Raw genomic sequence first — 15,912 nt, 5'->3', positions numbered from 1 at the left:
GATCTACGAACTGGGCTTCAAGCTAAAATTTTAATAAATAGAGTCTAGACAAAAATTATTAGATTCATGTCAACCTGTAATCATTGAGCTAGATCCACCCCTGAGGGGTGGGTGGTCTTTTGAGGAATTTCCCATTTCTTTCTATTACAGTTCAAAGAAACCTCTATAACAATAAAAATTCTAATCATCTGGAGTGGAGTAGAACATTATGAAGAAGCTTCACAAAAAATTCTTACTATTTACTTTCCACTAGGAGTAACACTCAATTAGACCTTACCACATATAATGATACGTTATCCAATAGCAATAATTGTATGGAGTAGAGCCCATCGTTTTTTAGGAACTTTTCATTTTTGAAGTGATACTTATTTATTTCTTGTCTCCTATTTATAATTTTTAACTTAATCGGAAAAATCATCAACATGTCTTACTGCAACAACCACTATAAATAACCCAAGTCTTAATTACTACAAGCATAAGAAAGATTTTACGCTAAAAAAGCAGCAAAGCTCTGAGCTACATATCTTATTTAAAAAGTTAGCATCACTTATTTACATATCCTAATATCCTAATATACATCTTCAATCTCGACAATTATTATATTTAAAAAAATTACCTTCACTTAGTTGACAATAAAAGTGTTTTTTTGGGACGTGTCTATGACTTGTCACGCATTTTCTTTTACAAACCTACCTGGTAAAGGTGGAATCAATAGGAAAAAGGCTTGAAAAGTCGACCAGATAATTCCTTTTTTTTGTTTTTGCAGAATGATATGTTCCACAATATATTGTACAATTTTGTCAAACTTTATTATAACTTTCTTAACCTTACTAAATTGGGAACAAATCTGCTACTAAATTATTTAGGTGGTCATTCAACTTTGTATTCATTATCCATAAGTTATTTTTTTTTTGTGATGTAAAGTCATTCAATTTTGTGTTTATTATCCAAAAGTCATTCAATTTTGTATTGATTATCCAAACAAACTGAGAAATATTTTGCTGGACGAAGACTTTATTAAAATAGAAAAAGAAATTCAATCAATGGGTGTCCTTTTTCTTTGGCAGAGAAGAGAGAGAGTGACGTTTGTGTTTGTGCTTTGGAGCAATAATTCAATTCAATGCATCCAATTGATAGTCTCTTAGTAAGAAGGGATAGTTCCTATCAATTTGATGGTGCTTGTAGAATATATCAAAGAAAACAAAGGTAGAATATATTCTCTGCAAAATATTCTTCTCTTTGAACTGTTAAGGGAAAAGGCTATGTTTGTGCTTTGAAGCAATAATTCAATTCAATTGGGATAGGTAGACTCTTTCTTTGTAACTTCATCCACTTGTACTTTTAGCTGTCCATTGTGTATATACAGAGGAGTATTGGTGCAAGGGGTTGTCTTTGAAGGAATTTCCTACCTCCTTCTATTAAAGTTCAAAGAAAACCCAATAGCTTCATCCACAATTCCAATACCAATAATTCTATGGAATAATTCTTATCTCTTCTAACAATTTTTTCACATACAGTTTTCTTACTCTTTTCAGAGAATTAACACTGAGTCCATGTCATCATCATCTTCATCATCTTCTTCTTCTTCTTCTGCTAGATGGAGCTATGATGTTTTCCTAAATTTTAGAGGTGAAGATACTCGAAAAACATTTACAAGTCACTTATACGAAGTCTTGAATGATAGGGGAATAAAAACCTTTCAAGATGATAAAAGGCTTGAGTACGGTGCAACCATCCCAAAAGAACTCTCTAAAGCTATAGAAGAGTCTCAATTTGCCATCGTCGTTTTCTCAAAGAATTATGCAACATCGAGGTGGTGTTTGAATGAACTAGTGAAGATCATGGAATGCAAGACTCAATTTAGACAAATTGTTATACCGATATTCTATGATGTGGATCCATCACATGTTCGGAACCAAAATGAGAGCTTTGCAAAAGCCTTTGTAGAACATGAAACAAAGTATAAGGATGATGTTGAGGGAATACAAAGATGGAGGATTGCTTTAACTGCAGCAGCCAATCTCAAAGGCTCATATGATAATCACGACAAGTGAGTTAAAAACACATAAGCTGATACTTTGCATTCAAATGAGTTAAACATAATCTTAAATAATGTTTTCAAATTTTCGGAATAAGTAATGATGGTTGATTATATATGTTCCTATCAATTTAATTATAAACTCAATAACATTGTTACTTAGATAAAATTTTAATCAGTTCTTCAAAGAGTTTGATTTATACGCACACTCCTTGTATATATCACAATCTTCTTACTTTTTGTAGGAATGATGCAGACTGTCTTCGGCATATTGTTGGCCAAATCTCATCGAAATTATGCAAGATTTCTTTATCTTATCTGCAAAACATTGTTGGAATAGATACTCATTTCGAGAAAATAGAATCCTTACTAGAGTTAGGAATCAATGATGTTCGGATTATGGGGATCTGGGGCATGGGGGGAATGGGTAAAACCACAATAGCAAGAGCTATGTTTGATACTCTTTTAGGAAGACGGGATAGCTCTTATCAATTTGATGGTGCTTGTTTCCTTGAGGATATTAAAGAAAACAAAGGTAGAATACATTCTTTGCAAAATACCCTTCTCTCTAAACTGTTAAGGGAAAAAGCTGAGTACAATAATAAGGAGGACGGAAAGCACCAAATGGCTAGTAGACTGCGTTCTAAGAAGGTCCTAATTGTGCTTGATGACATAGATGATAAAGATAATTATTTGGAGTATTTAGCAGGTCATCTTGATTGGTTTGGTAATGGCAGTAGAATTATTATAACAACTAGAGACAAGCATTTGATAGGGAAGGATGATGTAATATATGAAGTGACTGCACTACCTGATCATGAATCTATTCAATTGTTCTATCAGCATGCTTTCAAAAAAGAGGTTCCAAATGAGTATTTTAAAAAGCTTTCATTGAAGGTAGTAAATTATGCTAAAGGCCTCCCTTTAGCCCTCAGAGTGTTGGGTTCTTCCTTACATAATAGGGGTATAACTGTGTGGAAAAGTGCTATAAAGCAAATGAAAAATAGTCCTAATTCAAATATTGTTGAAAAGCCCAAAATTAGTTATGATGGATTAGAGTCCATGCAGCAAGTGATTTTTCTAGATATAGCATGCTTCTTCCGAGGGAAAGAAAAAGGTGCCAAAAGTTCTTAAGAGTTATGATTGTGGAGCTGAATACGGATTGGATGTCTTAATTGACAAATCTCTTATATTTATCTCTGAAAAAGGTGATATTCAAATGCATGACCTAATACAAGAAATGGGTAAATATATAGTGAACTTTCAAAAAGATCTTCGAAAACGCAGCAGACTATGGCTCGCCGAGGATTTAGAAGAAGTGATGATCAACAATACGGTAAGTAGGCTAAACAATGCAAGAGTATTTGATTACTAATTTTCATATTCCAAAGACATATAGGGAAGTCAATTCTAATTATTTATTCATCTTGCTTCATACTCTTGCAGGTACATTTTAGTTGTTTACTATTGTTAGTAGGAGAAGCAAAAGTAATAGTAATTGCCTAATTAGTAAGAAAGAAGACATTAATTGCCTAATTCGTTAAGTAGACTCTTTAATTTGCGTTGCCTAATTCGTTTTTCTTATATTTTTAAGCGGTGGATTAGTCTAGTAGCCATATAATCTGTTTGATCCAATTTCATTCTTTGGATTAACTTGAAATTTTTGTGATATTTTATTACATAATAAGTCAATCAGAGATTCACTTTACCATTGTTTTTTCTCAAGTTAAAATTTATGGGTACTGTTTCAATGATAATTACTTTTTATCACAACATGAAAAGGTTATAAGAAAAATGTAATATTAGAAAATAAAACTATAAAATTAATTGCACAAAATATTTCTCTCAAGTAACATCAGTATTTCTTAAAAAGGATCTAATTAATATTGTATCTCAAAACTTTGGCATTATACGACATTTGGAATTATGCTTTGTAGACTAATGATCTTCTTACCAGGGGACCATGGTAATGGAAGCAATCTGGGTTTCTTCTTATTCTGGTACACTACGCTTTAGCAATGGGTGGGGCCATGAAAAATATGAAAAGGCTTAGGATATTAAACATAGGGAAATTTGAATTAAATATTTGCTACGATGGCTCCATTGAGTATCTGTCCAACAACTTGCGTTGATTTGCATGGGATTGCTATCCTTGTGAGTCATTGCCAGAAAATTTTGAACCCAAAATGCTTGTTCACCTTCAACTCTGGTCCAGTTCACTACGCTATTTATGGACGGGAAGAAAGGTACAATAGCTGAATTCTATTTTATTTTATTCTTTTCTCTAACTATCTTTATCTTTTAATTTAATGATAATGAGCAAATATATTTGCTTTCTTGACGTATTATTTGAGGTACTTTCCATTGTGGCTAGAATTATGATGCATGTCTTTAAATGAACAAAAGTTATAAATTCCATAAGCTCAAATTAATGTATTTCCATCTCAAAAGAAATTATTGTATTATTGTAAGATCTTTATGTCTTTTCTTCAAATCTTCCCATCATCATTTTAACTAAGAAGCTCAATTTGAAAACTCATTCAATTATTTCTCATAGTAAGATTAGATTCTTATGAATTTCATCCTAGGTTATATATAGTGGGTCGGAAGGAATACTTAATAGTAAAACAAAAAAAGTTTATTCTATGCAGCTATTTTCTAGAATGACATATACGCTTTCATACATTGCTTCCGGATTTAACATTTGCGTTTTCCCATTTTATATTACACTTCTTTAAAGAGTCAAACAATTTTCTCTTTGCTACCGTTTTTGTCAAAATCATTTTAAATTAAATTTAAATTATTTTTTATTTATAAAATACTCTTATTTATGTTTGTGAACATGCAATTTTTCATACAAAATAAATAAACTTCTAATTTCACACAAAATAATGTGTTGGCCCTCATAATTCAAATGCTATCATTCATTTGTTGTCGAGGAAGTAATAAATGGAGTACTTTTTAGGAATGCTAGCAACAAGTAATTAACAATTCAAGAAAACAGAGGTCATTTGATGCCCACAAATACAAATAAAAAAATAAAACAGTTTTTAAATTCATAGATACCAAATATTTTATTATTGGAATTTTGCGGAGCAGCAAAATTGGTTCTCATTATGTCTGTGTTTTGAACAGCATTTGCCGTATCTACGGAGGATAGATGTCAGCTTCTCTGAAGGCCTGATGCGAACACCAGATTTCACGGGGATGCCAAATTTGGAGTATTTGAAACTGGAGGAATGTAGTAATCTTGAAGAGATTCACTATTCCCGTATGTGATGATGGGATGTCGTGGATGAGCCAGAAACTTGCCTTATCAAACCATTCAGAATGGGTACAGTTCTCTGAAATCCCATTTTCATGTCTTGAATTTTAGCTTTCAAATTTGTATTTTCGACTTGTTCATTTATAATCCGAGGCGGATCTATAGTATCGGGTACGATTTCCAGGAACCCAGTAACTTTTGCCCGGATTCTGTATTTGTATTGAGAAATACACTAAATGTATAAATAAATTTAGCTGGGAACCCCGTACTAGATATGGTCGTTCACTCAGCGGCAAAGGAGGACCCTGCTTAAACTATGTTTTTGTAAGTTGGTTGATGAGGGTTCGAATCCAATATTTGACAATTTTTTAACTTCATCTTTGATTTTTTCACAAAACAACATCCGCAGACGCTTGTGTTGTTTCTATTTTCTTCGTAAAAAACACTACAAATGAAGTTAAATTAAAAGCGGCCAGCCAAATTATAAAACTTGCTGAAATTTTTTGTCCCGATCAGTTATTATTGTGTATTATTTGAGATCGTTGGGAAGTGGGAACCCATTAGGTTCAAATCCTGGATCCACCTCTGTTTATAATGGTTCTTTTTTACAATTTAATTGGCTCTCAATGAAATAAACTATTTTGTATCTTTAATTAGTTACTCAAGAAAAGAGTGGGTTGCTCTAGTGGTGAGCACCCTTAACTTCCAACCAAGAGGTTGTGAGTTCGAGTCATCCTAAGAGCAAGGTGGTGAGTTCTTGTAGGAAGGGAGCCGAGGGTCTATCGGAAACAACATCTCTACCCCATGGTAGGGGTAAGGTCTGCGTATACACTACCTTCCCCAGACCCACTAGTGAGATTATACTGGGTTGTTGATTGTTATATTAGGGGAAAATCTCTTTTTTAACTTTTAAATACAAATGTCTCTCTTGTTATGGTAGGGAGGTCGGGAAAAAGATAAAACAATTGACGCAGCACAACGTGAGACTGTGGAGAAAGCTGAGTATGAGATGAAGTTGAGGTTTGTTCTCCCTTATGATCTCTCTGTTCTTTTATGGTCTTTTAAGGAAAATGTAAAAATAAGCAATGACGGCTTTGTGTTAACTTGCCTATTACACCAGATCAATAACATAAATACTAATTTTGTGGTAGATTGCTAGATTATTATATCAAATGTTACTTAGAAGCCCGTTCCTCTTATTTACTGAGAATTCCTCTCACAGCAAAACCAAGAACCAACAGAAGATTTAGTTAACTGCTAGCAGATATTCTCTCCTATTTTGAATTACTGTTATGATTTGTTGTATATCTTCAAATTCAAATCTAGAGGAGATTATAGGACTTGTGTAACTGAATCCTTGTACATAAGAAATATTTAAAGGACTCTTCCTCTCGGCAGTAAAGTTAACCGAGAGTCTGCACATTGGACTTTCTTTCATCTTTCACATCTTTACTTCCTTATAGAAACACAGAATTACTAGTTTGTTGATCTCATTGTCATAAGTTTTGTAATAGATACACCATATTAAACAAGTGTACAGAATATCCAAGATCTAATTGTTCATCCAAACTCCATATTCTTGTGATTATATCTGATTGAATCGGTCCTAAGGAACCCCGATACACGAAAGCGACGAAGCTGCTTTGACTACAGAACCATGCCTGTCTATTGGTGAGAATTGGATTTAAAAAATAAATAAAAGAATAAAATTTATTCTAAAAAAGACTTTAAAAAATGATGTTCGATTTGAGATCAAGAATTAGAAAGTTCAACTTTGAGGCTCCAAAACTCCTTTATTCTTTTGTAAAACAATAAAAATATATGACAGTGAGTCAATGTAAACTTTTATATTTTTGAAAAAAGTCAACGAAACAAAAAATTCATCATCATTGAGAATTAAATTACTTCAGAAATAGATTCTCAGAATATCCTAGAGAGTGACCACTGAAAAATTCAAACAATTCATAGAACCCTTAATATATCATTACTTTCTTACCAAACAAAGTCATTCTAGGCCCCTAAATGACTCACTCAAATTTAATATATACACATATCAAAGGCTCCAGCTCTATCCTGTACAGCGGAAACATGCGGCTTTTGTTTGGGCAATACTTTAAAGTATTTCCGTCGTTGATCTAAGATTTAAAGTTTCCTACAACGATCTTATCCTAATATATAATAGTAACCGAACTAGCATATTAGGTTCCGAGCTAAATATTTTTATACATTTAGTGGATTTGAAGTGGATTTGAAGGGGAACCTTGGAGCAATGGTAAAGTTGTCTCTGTGCCGTGAAAGCAGTTGTTAATACTTGCATTAGACTATCTACATCACACCCTTTCGGGTGCGGCCCTTTTCTAGATCCTGCGTGAACACGAGATGTCTAGTACACGAGACTGCCCTCATTTTTATTTACTAATCTTAGGGTACGCGCATTGCTCGTGTTCCCCATGTCAATAAGTAAATAATTTTCAAAAACTCACATAAGTATATTAAACAATATCTTTGAGTTCTAATAAAAATAAAATATATAACTTTCTAAAAGTATATATGTTGATCCCAAATCCAACCCAATGAAAGTACTTACGTCTGGTAAGAATAGTTTATGAAACTTTTTGTTATTTTTATGCCTTAATATCGAATAAATAAGTAAAACAATTACTTTTATCACGACGAGGTTGGCCTGTAATTCCTATAAAATTTAATAAGTGAAAATTTAAGTTTTAAACTGACTATTGTTGAGTCAATAATTTACAATAATAAACTAATATATAAAAATATACGTAATTGTCATTTGTTAGAATATTTGTAAAAAGAAAAAGAAAAATATTTAACAATAACTCATTTAGAATATACGGAAAAGGGCCTAAAATGCCCCTTTACTATATGAAATAGGATAAGCTAGCCCTCAGTTAAAAGTTGGTCTCTATTCTGCCCTTGCCGTCAACAAATAGGCTCGTATATGCCCTCCATCACTAACGGGAGACTTATAAAGCCACGTGGAATATATGTGAGGGAAAGTTATACCTAGTGCGAATTGTACATGGGCATATATGAGTTAGTTATATAGTCATTTCTCAAACACTTTACAACTCCATATCAGTTTACTTAGACACCTATTTGACAACACCAAACTAGTTATCATAGCAAATAAACTCAGTTATAGACATAATAAATGAACGACCGTGACTTGATTAAATCCGTGTACAAAAACATAATGTTTCATTACATTATAAAAGACAACAATTAAGCCACAATAACACTAACATTACATATCATTTCCCACTGATCCAAAGAACATAACAAAACATCCCAATATCACACACATAAAAATCCACATATTCTTCCAAAATTTAGCATCAAGCACAACTGAGTACTCTAAATGGGTCACTTTCTTCACTAGAACATTTCTTTCCAATTCAAAGGCTTATATTCCTCCATGATCGACGAGCATCATAACATTCTCAAGATCAAATTTTCCTTTGAAGAGCATTTTTTTCACGGATTAGAGCTTCCTTTTCCTTATTTAACTGCATATGAGATTTGAAACTCTAGGAGGGAATCTCTTCATCTTGCCATTCCCAATAGGAATATTTTTTATCCTAAAAATAAAAAATAAATAAAATAAATTTACAAGCAAATCGCAATAATTAAAAGAACCTATCAAAAGATTTACTTACCTCATGCTTCGGGCACTTGAAAAATCTTCTCCCAGCCTTTAAAGGAGTCCATGCCATGAAATAATTGGCAGCAAGTCCGCAATGACGCCTCCTCTTCGACCCTTTTGAGCTACTAGAACATTCCGACATTGTCTTTTGTTGTCTTTTGTTATGATTCGACCCCTTTGAGCTACTAGGATTTAATGAAGTCATTACCGTTCATTTGAATGTTTGTGTCTATGACTTAGTTTATTTTCTATGATAATTAGTTTAGTATTGTCAAATAGGTGTCTAAGTAAACTAATATGGAGTTATGAAGTGTTTGAGAAATGACTATTATAACTGACTCATATATGCCCATGTACAATTTGAACTAGGTCTAACTTGCCCTCACATATATTCCACGTGGCTTTATGAGTCTCTCGTTAGTGATGGAGGGCATATACGAGCCCATTTGTTGACGGCAAGGGCAGAATAAAGACCAACTTTTAACGGAGAGCTAGCCTGTCCTATTTCATATAGTAAAGGGGCATTTTAGGCCCCTTTTTCATCTTCTATTATTTCATCCTTATTATTTCAAGTTTGCATATGTCAATAGAAAAATATTTATTGATTATACGTTATTTTACAATTATTGAGTAAATTCTATACATTTATAGATGATGTTTGCAAGTCAAAATTTATTGAGTGTAGCTTTAAATATTATATAAAAATTTTAAAAAATAAAATGTTAATTAATTTTAAAGTCCTAAATACTAAAACATTTAATATGGAATGTATTATAATTATGGTACAAACTTCAAATAAGTAAATAATTTATTTAAAGTAAAATCTTAATTGATTCAAAATTTAAAATATTAGAATTTTTTATCTAACTCAAATAAAGAGTTATTTAATAAATAAAACTTAGTTGATTTAAAAATTTTAATATTAAATAAATAATTAAATATCGTGAACAAAATTTGTATCTAAGAATATAAAATAATTAATAAAGGAGATAAATCAATATTAAACTAGCATTGAAATCCTTATTAAATGCTCATTCCTAATGTCTATATACGTTGAATAAAAGGGAAGGATTTACAAACAAATTGTTTGAATGGTATAAGGTCAACTTAATTGATTACTCGTTTAAGTAAAATGTCAAAATAAAAAAGTGACTACTACCTTAAGTCATAATGTTAACTACACACGTTTATAAGACAAAACAGTTGGGGTGGGATTAATCTAAATAATTAAAATAAGGAAAAATTTACTAATAAGTCAAATTTTAGTTAATTTTAAAGTCCTAGATATTAGGAAGTTAATTAAATGACTATTCCTAAATAGTAGGGAATTAATTAAATGAATATTCCTAAATATTATAAAAATAATTGAATTACTATTTTGTCTAGTGTAAACTTTAATTTTGAAGGGTAAAAAAGGCGAACGACATTTCGCTATACTTTTAATATAGTATAGAAGATATAGATATAGATAGATTTAGTGGATTTCTTAATAGCACACATCCGCTCCTAAGTATTTTACTATTATATAAAAATATTTATACAGCTAAATGAACGGTCAGATACATTGAAAATACAGTTAATATATACATAGCGACACCTAGCTAGTGTATACATAATAACTTCATGTATGACTTAGAGAAATTATTTCATCCCCATACTCCAACCATCCTGACATAAATAGAGAAGGAAGTTCTTTTCTTGTATGTCCAAAAATCAATTTCAAAAGTCAAAGTAGAATTAAAAACATTTGTTGGTAGGAAATGTATTAAAAACATGAAATTGAGGAATATTGTTATGGATGTGACTAAAAAAAAAGTGATACTCCATCTATCCAATTTTAAATGTCGTTTTTGCCCAAAAAATGTTTCTAAATATCTGTGTTTTAAAAAATTTAACAGAATCATTATTTTCTTTCAATTTTACTCTTGCTATCGAAGTGATTAATAGTAGGTATTCGCTTTCCAATATTAGCATTAAACAGTCAAGTAAATTACAGCTACTACTTAATACTATTCCCTCCTATCCACTTTAATTGATGTTTTTGGTTGTTTTTACATATATTAAGGGATTCACATTTTAGCATTAATTAATGATAAAGCTGATCATATTAACCTTAATGTTATAAATAGTATTTTATTTATGGTGAATGTCTATATTTTAGAGAGATTTTAAGGATTTTACTTGGTGGCTATGTCACTCTTTCCCTCTAAATAGAGGAGTCATATTCCATTGTAATTCATCCCAAAATCAATAAGAATTCACTCTCTCTACTTTTCTCTGTAATGCTCTTCTTCTTCTTTTATTGTTTTATAACACGTTATCAGCACGAGACTCTACCGTCTCAAGAAGCTCTTTGAGAAGATTAAGATATAACTTTTCTCCTCTTTTAATTATGACTGATATTATGAAAAGAAAGTCTGTTGCCATTAAAATTTCGGGTAAGAACTATATGACATGGGTGTTGGATGCTGAAATCCATTTAGTTGTAATGGGTCTTGGAGACACCATTAAAAATAAAAATAAAGCATCTACCCAAGATTATGCTAAGGCCTTGATTTTCTTGCGCCATTACCTTGATGAAGGGTTGAAAATAGAATATATCACAGTCAAAGATCCACTTGTTTTGTGGAATGGCTTAAAGGAAAGATATGACAACTTAAAGTTGGTCACTCTTCCACAAGCACGATATGATTGGGCTCATCTAAGGCTCCAAGAATTTAAGTCTGTTTCTGAATATAATTCTGCGATGTTCAGAATTACTTCTAAATTGAAACTCTGTGGAGATACTATCACTCACTATGATATGCTTGAAAAAACGTTCACAACATTTCATGCCTCCAATATGGTCTTGCAACAGCAGTACCAAGAGAAATATTTCAAGAAGTGTCACACCTACTTTTTTCCGAGGGGATAGGGGATAGGGAGTTTTTTCAATTTAAGTGACATTATTCGAAATGAGATTATTTATTTATTCAGAGTCGCCACTTGGAATAATTTATGGTGTCCCAAGTCACCGATTTATTTTAGAATTCCAAATCGAGGAAATTTGACTCTTATTTTTGGTCCGCGAACACAGAAGACCGGGTAAGAAATTCTGTTAACCTGGGAGAAGGTGTGAGGCACTCCCGAGTTCCGTGGTTTTAGCACGGTCACTTAACAATTAATACTTGGCGTAATTATCTGATTTATTACATGTTTTAAAACTATATGTGTATTTTTATTCCTTTTACCGCTTTTATTACATTACTGCATTTTAAACTTTTATGGAATTAATACGAGACAAGTTACGTTGTCGTACACTCATTGTTTATACACATCGCAAATCGCGTCACGTGAAACGCACCTGCAATCTGCAACGTGTTTAATTTTATTTATTATTGTTTGAAGTTGTGGTCGAGTCACGTGAAACGCACACTCGAATTGGGGATTACGTATCATGACCATGCCACGGGAACCGTACCCACAGTCACAATGATTTATTATTAATCGCGCCTAAAGCAAGCTACGATATTCAAATATTATTTATTCTCCTAAGATTTGAGATTAGTGAGGCCATGAATTATGAAATCAATTGTGAAAAAGATCAGTTTTTGCTCTTAATTATTCTGGCCCAGATAACTTAAAATTGATCATAGCACAATTGGCTTTTTAAAGCTAATTAGTGAGTATGCCCAGTTACTAGATCAGCAAGCTACACCACTATCCATTAGTCATTTGCAGTAGTATATGTTTCATTAAGCAAAGCCCAACCATCGGGCCCAATCATTTTTTTTTTAAAGTCCAAACCTCATTTTTCAATTTCAACTAGCAGACATGGATTTTATCCCCAAAGTTCAAACATTCACTACGTACCCAAAAATTATGTTTTCATCAATCTTCATGTTAATCAAACAAGAAAGTAACAAAATTTAACAAAGCTAATGATACCTAACAATTAATACAAAAAAAAAAAAAAATCAATCTTCATGAAGCTAAATAAGATCAAATTATATATTCAATCATAATATCTTAACAAAACAATGATGGGAGAAATGGACCTTTACAAGACTGTTTTGAGTCTCGGATAATGGACAAGGATGCAAATGGAGCCTCGACCAAAATCGACAAACGGAGCTCGAACTCGACGACTCAACTTTGGAGTTGTTGTTTTCTGTACAAAATGGGACTATTTCGTTGGGTTTTTAGCTCGTTTTTGTCGTGCTTTTTAGCTTGGTTTCCAGTTGGTTTCGGGTTAGAGTTTGGTGATGGATTGCTGGATTTTTCGAAAGAAAGGCGAAGAAAGAATGACACGAATAGAAATTCCCTTAACGTAGAATAAGCAAAAACATTTCTTTCAATTCCCTCCTCCCTATTTGTTTTTCTCCTTCTCCTCCTTTTTTCTTTCTATCCCTCCCTTTTTTTTCATCACATTTCTCTTCTATTTATAGAAAAAAAATTCGGAATTTTCAGATTTTTATTTATTTATTTTTTATTTTTAATTAAAAAGAATTTCCACTTCCCATTTTTCTTATTTTTTTAAAAAAATAATTTCCCACTTTCCTTTAATTTTATTTTTTAATTTCTCACTTTTTTTATTTTTAATATATTTAAAATCCCACTTTTTACTTTTCTTTTTTTATTTCCCACTTATTTTACTTTTCTTTTTTTATTTCCCACCTACTTTTACTTTTTTTTTAAAAAAAAAAAATCAGATACCCTTACTTTTATTTTTTAATTCCAACTTTATTTTACTTTTCATTTTTTAAATTTCCACATTCTTTTACTTTTATTTTTTTAATTTTTCACTTTTAGTTTTTTTATTAAACAATTTCTACCTACTTTTACTTCTACTTTTTAATTTTATATTTCTACTTTTTCTATTTTTTAATTCCCATCCGAAATTTGTTCTTTTTTTTAAAAAAAATTAATTTTTATTTATTTTCGGTTTTTTATTCATTTTATTTAAAAATAAAGATAAAAATAATACTAATAGTAATAATTGACCTTTTAAATTATTAATAATTTTTTCTATATATATATATATATATATATATATATATATATATATATATATATATATATATATATATATATTTGTATAATTGTATTTAACAAAGCTAAAATATATATATTAAATTCTGAAAATATTTACATAGTAGAAGGTGATAAAAATTCAAATATAGTAAAAACTTAGGTGCTCACAGCTGCCCCTATTTGCTTGGAAACATGAAGAGTTTTCAGGCAAAGACTAGGTGAGTCACGTGACTAATGTTTGACCAAACCATTATTCAAAAGGAAAAGAAATAAAAGATAGGGTGCAACCGAGTCCTGATTTTGGACAACCTACATATCCCGGGTTATAGGGGAATCAGGTCGCGTGTAGTTCAAGAAGAATGTTGGAATGATGAGTTACAAGATTCCTATCTATGAGTCTTCAAAAACTTGATCTTGAGTCTTGACTGATTCTTCATGCTGACTCTGATCTATACCTTGATGCTCGCTAGCTGTAGGTTCTAGTTCATTGTTCTATACCTTCTTCTAATCAAACCGGAACTCCAATGCTCGTGGCTTCAGTCATGTCTTAGCATTCCACATCTTTTCAATTGTTTTTGCATTTTGGATTCACTTATTTTTTTTTTCTTTTCTTTTATTCTGAATTGAGACTTCTTCTTTTGGTCATCTCGAACCCTGTGCCTCGAGGTAAAACCTGCTCAGACACCAAAACAAACAATCGAACAAAATTTTTCTGTCCCCGTTTGCACTAGGAAAATTTCGTGAGTTATTGTAACAAAATTCAAAACTACTTCTTTATTGAAAGCAATAAAAGGTCGGGAGTGGTGTACCCTGAAAATGTCATGTGTTTTTTTTTTTTTTGGATTGTGTTCTTTTATTGTCAAAATGATGTCTCAACTAAGGATTGGTGTACCTTATGTTGGGAAAATGTGGCCAGGGAATGGGATACCCTATATTGGCAAAGATATCGGGGAATGGTGTACCCTGCATTTAAGATCAAATCAACTAGGGAGTGGAGACCCTATGTTGGAAAAAGCGACTAGGTAGTGGAGCCCCTATGTCAAAAATAAAATCAACTAGGGAGTGGAGACCCTATGTTGGAAAAGACGACTAGGGAGTGGAGCCCCTATGTCTACAATAACATCAACTAGGGAGTGGAGACCCTATGTTGCAAAAGCGACTAGGGAGTGGAGACCCTATGTCTAAAAATATCAACTAGGGAGTGGAGACCCTATGTTGGAAAATAAACTAGGGAGTGAAGACCCTATGTCTAAAACTCATCAACTAGGGAGTGGGGATCCTATGTTGGAAATCATCAACTAGGGAGTGGAGACCCTATGTTTGAAAAGAGACTAGGGAGTAGAGATCCTATGTCTAAAATATCATCAACTAGGGAGTAGATACCCTATGTTAGAAAATCGTCAACTAGGGAGTGGAGACCCTATGTTGGAAAAGAGACTAGGGAGTGGAGACTCTATGTCTAAAATATCAATCAACTAGGGAGTGGATACCCTATGTTGGAAAATCATCAACTAGGGAGTGGAGACCCTATGTTGGAAAAGAGACTAGGGAGTGGACCCTATGTCTAAAATATCAATCAACTAGGGAGTGGATACCCTATGTTGGAAAAGCGACTAGGGAGTGGAGACCCTATGTCTAAAATAAAATCAACTAGGGAGTGGAGACCCTATGTCTAAAAATAAAATCAACTAGGGAGTGGAGACTTTATGTTGGAAAAGCGACTAGGGAGTGGAGACCCTATGCCTAAAAATCATCAACTAGTGAGTGGAGACCCTATGTTGGAAAAGTGACTAGGGAGTGGAGACCCTATGCCTAAAAATCATCAACTAGGGAGTGAAGACCCTATGTTGAAAAAGCGACTAGGGAGTGGAGACCCTATGTCCAAAATAACTTCAACTAGGGAGTGGAGAGCCTATGTTGGAAAAGCGA

At 32.3% G+C, this 15,912-nt stretch overlaps 1 pseudogene; it reads left to right on the top strand.

Moving 5' to 3' along the window:
* The first annotated feature begins 1,091 nt into the window (after positions 1-1,091).
* On the top strand, positions 1,092-6,796 carry LOC104116723 (TMV resistance protein N-like; annotated as a pseudogene).
* The last annotated feature ends 9,116 nt before the right edge of the window (positions 6,797-15,912 follow it).

This window comes from Nicotiana tomentosiformis, chromosome 5 (assembly GCF_000390325.3).
Source record: "Nicotiana tomentosiformis chromosome 5, ASM39032v3, whole genome shotgun sequence".
NCBI classification, from domain to species: Eukaryota; Viridiplantae; Streptophyta; class Magnoliopsida; order Solanales; family Solanaceae; genus Nicotiana; species Nicotiana tomentosiformis.
Note: the sequence above shows the minus strand (reverse complement) of the source record. Positions and strands in the feature narration are given on the sequence as shown.